We start from the raw sequence: 4,222 nt of genomic DNA on the forward strand, positions 1-4,222 counted from the left end.
CTCCCATGGCGACCCAGCCACAGGGAGTCGGGTGCAGAGCCGCGTGAGGAGGTTCCTCACACCTGGGCCTCCAGCCGATGGCCCTGCAGGGCTGTGGTTAAGAAGCACTTGTCCTGGGAGGGATGCCGCGTCCTCGCATGGACCACCCCCGCAGGCATCGCTCAGGTGGCAGGGCAGGCCGCAGGGCTCCTGGGTCTCTGTGGTGATCCCCGGATCTGGGTCCCTGGGAAGGCAGAATTAAAGAGGCCGTCCGTCGGTGTAGACAGTGAATCGGGTCAGGTGGGTCAGGGAGGCCAGCTCGGGTCTGGGGAGTGGGAGAGGGGCTGCCATGCGGATGGCCTCAGAGCTGTCCTTATCAAGATGACCTGCCCTGCTCCAACCTGTTGCTGAGGTAACTGTCCCAGGGACTGTCCCTCCTGCAGGGAGCTGTAATTATGCCCCTTCCTGCCCAGATCCCCCCTGGCCTCTACCGCCTCTGCCTCTCACCTCGGCCACCCCGCTGGGCATCTGCCGGGCCTGGTCACACACGCAGGAAGGAGGAGAGCCGGGAAGAGGGCAGGGGACAGAGGAAGCCCAGGACACACAAAGGCAGAACCCGCTCACGTCCTGGGGTAGCGGGACGCCAGCCGCGGCCTTCTCCCTCCCGGGAGGGGTCGCTGTCACCCCCTTTTAAAATAAACCCTGCTTCACTTGCCCGCCTCCGCGTGCGTCTCCAATGTCCACTTCAACCTGTGGGGGACAGGACTGTCACCTAGAGGCAGCGGTGTCACCTGGCCTGAAGCAATGGCCGGGTCTGCTCCCTGGGAACCCAACTGGACAGGTCCAAAAACTTTCCCTGTCACCGTCCCAGCTCTCCACCTCTTTGTCCCTTTGTCCAGTTTCTGGGTTGTCACCAGGGTGACCCGTCTTTCTGGTTCACTCAGGGACACGGAGTTGGTTTTAAAACTGGGCAAGTTCCAAGTCCCTTCCGGCCAGGACCCAGCTGGGGCGGGCCTGGGGGCATGTTCCTTCCGGGGTTTGCAGCCTGGCCCAGCTCCCCAGGGGGCGGTGACCTTGGGTGACCTTAGGTGGGACCCTCCCTCCCCCACCCTGACTCCCTGGGAGCAGAGGTAAGTCACAAACCCAGCTTCACAAGGTCGCTGTAGGTAGGGAGAGCCTGTGGTGTTAGTGCTCTCGTGGCCACCACCCGACCTCCCCTTCTCCTCACGCACCCCACTCAGCCCGTGGCCGAGCCCTGCCAAACCCACCAGGGCTGCCCTGGCCTCAACAGACACTTCCTGCTCTCCAGCTGGCCATTCAAGGCCTTAGTGGTTCAGCCTCAGCCGGCCTTGGCAGCCCCTCCTCCTGGGTGTCCCTCTGCCTTGAGCTGGAAGAATGATTCCTCAATCTGCCTCCCATACTCCTGCCCTCCTTTCCCTGCCCATCATATCCATTTTAGATCCAGAAGCAGAAGCCCAGAGAGGTCGAGTCAGTTTCTAAAAGTCACACAGGAGTTTAGGGCCAGAGCTCAGAGAGGCTGTCAAGAGTCTGAATTTGGGAGTCACACAGCCTTGGGTTCAAAACAGTCTCAATTTTCACCCTTTAAAAAGGATCCAGGCTCAGTGGTGGAGCACCTACCTAAGGTACATCAGGCCCTGGGTTCCATCCCAGCCCCCCTCCCCCCCAAAAAAAACCTCCAATCCTCTTAGTACCTTGGGAGGGTGAGATGATACTCTCTGCCTGGCACACGGTAGCCCTCGACAAGACCCCTTGCCGTTATTCCCATTATTCTCGTTGGCCATGTGGTAGGCTCTTACCTGCAGTGTCAACTTCCTGGGCTGTTACCTGTGAGTCCCAGGAGGGCCACCCAAGGCAGCTGGCCTTCCTAGGGCTCCAGAGCCTGGGTCCTGCTGCAGGATTGCCCAGCAGTATGTGTGACCTTGTCAAGGTCATGGCCCAGGTCAGGAAGGGCATCTGGGGACGACAGAGGCAGGGTGTGTCTCCTGACTGTGACGGGGGGGGGGGGGGGCTGGCCCTGCCTTCTCAGGGCCTGGCTTTGGGGCCTGTCACCCTCTGGATTCCCCAGGGCTGGGGTGGCCCAGCCACAGAGGCAAAGGGAGACTTGTGCCTTTAAAGCTCTCAGATCCGGTTCCAGGCCGACAGCGCTGCATTTGCATTTAAATGGAGGTTGGAGTCTGTAAATCTCCATTTCCCCACCGCGGAGCCTAATGGTTGTTTAATCATGTTTAGACGAACCCCCCCAGCACCGGGGCTGGTGCCTTTGGAATCCACTCGGAAGAGACAAAGATCAAATGAGGAGAGGACTGTCCCTGGCTGCTGGGGAGGGGGTCATCCACGCCCCCGGTGGCCTCTGCCCCTTCCAGGAAGGCTTCTGGGATTGCTCCCAAGTCAGAAGTCACCGTCACAACTCCCCAGTCTTGGTGGCTGACAGCAGCTGGTGACTTCACAGAGGCCCGGATTGAAATGCCCACCTGCCCCTGGATAATCCTGTGGCTGCGGCCGGCACTCAGGTTGACTGGGTGTCCCCGTAGCTGAAACCTGACAAATCATGGGTAAAGTCCCGGGAGCCCAGTGGGGACTTTTGGAACAGCAGACAATGGGACTTTGGATTGCCCTTGAAGTAGAGAGGGGCTGTGCAGGACTGGGACCCGGGACTGCTCAGATGGGTTCTGGGAGCTGCTTCAGGTGCACCCCCGCCCCCCTCGGATCAGAGCCTGGGCGTCTTGAGCACGGAGCTGTGGGCTCCTGAGGAGCCAATGGCCCGGGATCGCTGCGCCACTTCCTCGGAGCACCACTGAGGCTGCAGGTGCAACCGTCCTGCTCTGTGCACCTGAGTTCAGGTGGTGGCCTAAGGTCACGCCTGCCCTTTCGTGGCCCCTGGTGTGGAACGTGCTGTTAGGGGGACCCTGACATCTGCAAGAACTTCCTGATACACGCAGGTCACAGTCCCTGGTGGAGGGAGGGTCAGGATGGGGCAGGTCTCAGGGGAGAGCAGAGAGCGGAGCAGCAGTGCCCAGGCCCCCAGGGCCACCCCGACCTGGGACAGTTTCCCACACCCCCTGCTGCCTCCTGCGGAGGTCCACGGGGCTCTCGGGTCTAGGTTGGAATCAGCCCTTGGCTTTGCCACTGTCACTCTTTTCTCCAAGTTTGAGGAGGAAGCAGGGATTTCATCTCCTGCTCATTACTGCCGCCCGAGGTCATTACTCCTGGGGCTCCTCAGGCTGCAGGGGTGGGGACCGCAGCTGTGGGGGCTCAGCCACCTCCCTGCCCGCTGCCTGGGGGCCTCCCGGGCGGGGCACGTCCTGGTCCCTGCTGCTGGCGGCCTGTGACAGGAGCAGGAAGTGGTCCTCCCTCTCCCAGCTGGAACCCAGACTTTGGGGCAGCACAAGTGGCCTTTCGGAGGTGGCCTTTCCAGCCGTCCTTTGTTCCCTTGAATGCCAGCCTGGGCTTGCCAGGGACAGCCAGCTCCGCCTGGAGCCCAGGAACCAAAGCCTGCAATTTCAGGAAAGGTAATGAAATGCCTCCTGGAGAGAGCAGGAGTCTGGGGCTGTCCCCACCAGGCCACCTGCCATCCTGTCTGCCTGGCCTCCTAGGAAGCTGGCCTCCCCCCCAGGGACCCTGCAGGAGCTCCCCGCCCAGCAGCTCTCGCAAAGCCTCCTGCAAGTCAGTCCATCTTCATTTGGTGACCTTGTGCCCTTGATCTGCACCTGTCTTGGCAGGTGTCCTCTGGGGCAGGGGAGGTGTGACCGGGTCCTGGAGCCCTCGGGAAGAGGGGGAACTGAGGGGGAAGATCGGGGCCCCCACTCTGCACTGTGCGCCACACTCGGGGCCTTGGCCTCAGTTTCCCACAAGTCCAAGTTGGGGTTGTGCTCGCCCAGTCCCTTCCACCCGGGACGCTGTGGTCCGTCTCCTGATGGCTGATTGCTGGCAGCCAGGGACCCACTGACCCTCACCATCCTCTTGGGCACAGGGGAGGTTGGTCAGTGTCTGAGCTGAATTGATTTGGTTTATTATTTCAGAATCGGTGCTTCCCCAGGAAGGGTCAACCCACCCCTGGAGCCGATGCCTGGGTCTCCCTCTCTGCCCTCCTGTCCCACACAGGCTGGGGCCTTTGCAGGAGACCACGCCACAGTGCAGCCAGCAGCCCTTGGATCTCAAGGTCTGACAGAGTGTGGACGAGATCGCAGGCAGGTTCTGCTTCTCTGTGCCTCCGCTTTCCCGT

At 61.4% G+C, this 4,222-nt stretch overlaps 1 long non-coding RNA gene across 1 annotated transcript in view; it reads right to left on the minus strand.

Moving 5' to 3' along the window:
- Positions 1-108, minus strand: part of LOC125620490 — an 11,361-nt gene extending 11,253 nt beyond the window's left edge. The window contains exon 1 of the long non-coding RNA XR_007352225.1: positions 63-108. This is a non-coding gene — a long non-coding RNA (uncharacterized LOC125620490). The remainder of the gene's footprint in view (positions 1-62) is intronic.
- Between the last annotated feature and the right edge of the window lie 4,114 nt (positions 109-4,222).

This window comes from Marmota marmota, unplaced genomic scaffold (genome assembly GCF_001458135.2).
Source record: "Marmota marmota marmota unplaced genomic scaffold, marMar, whole genome shotgun sequence".
Lineage (NCBI taxonomy): Eukaryota > Metazoa > Chordata > Mammalia > Rodentia > Sciuridae > Marmota > Marmota marmota.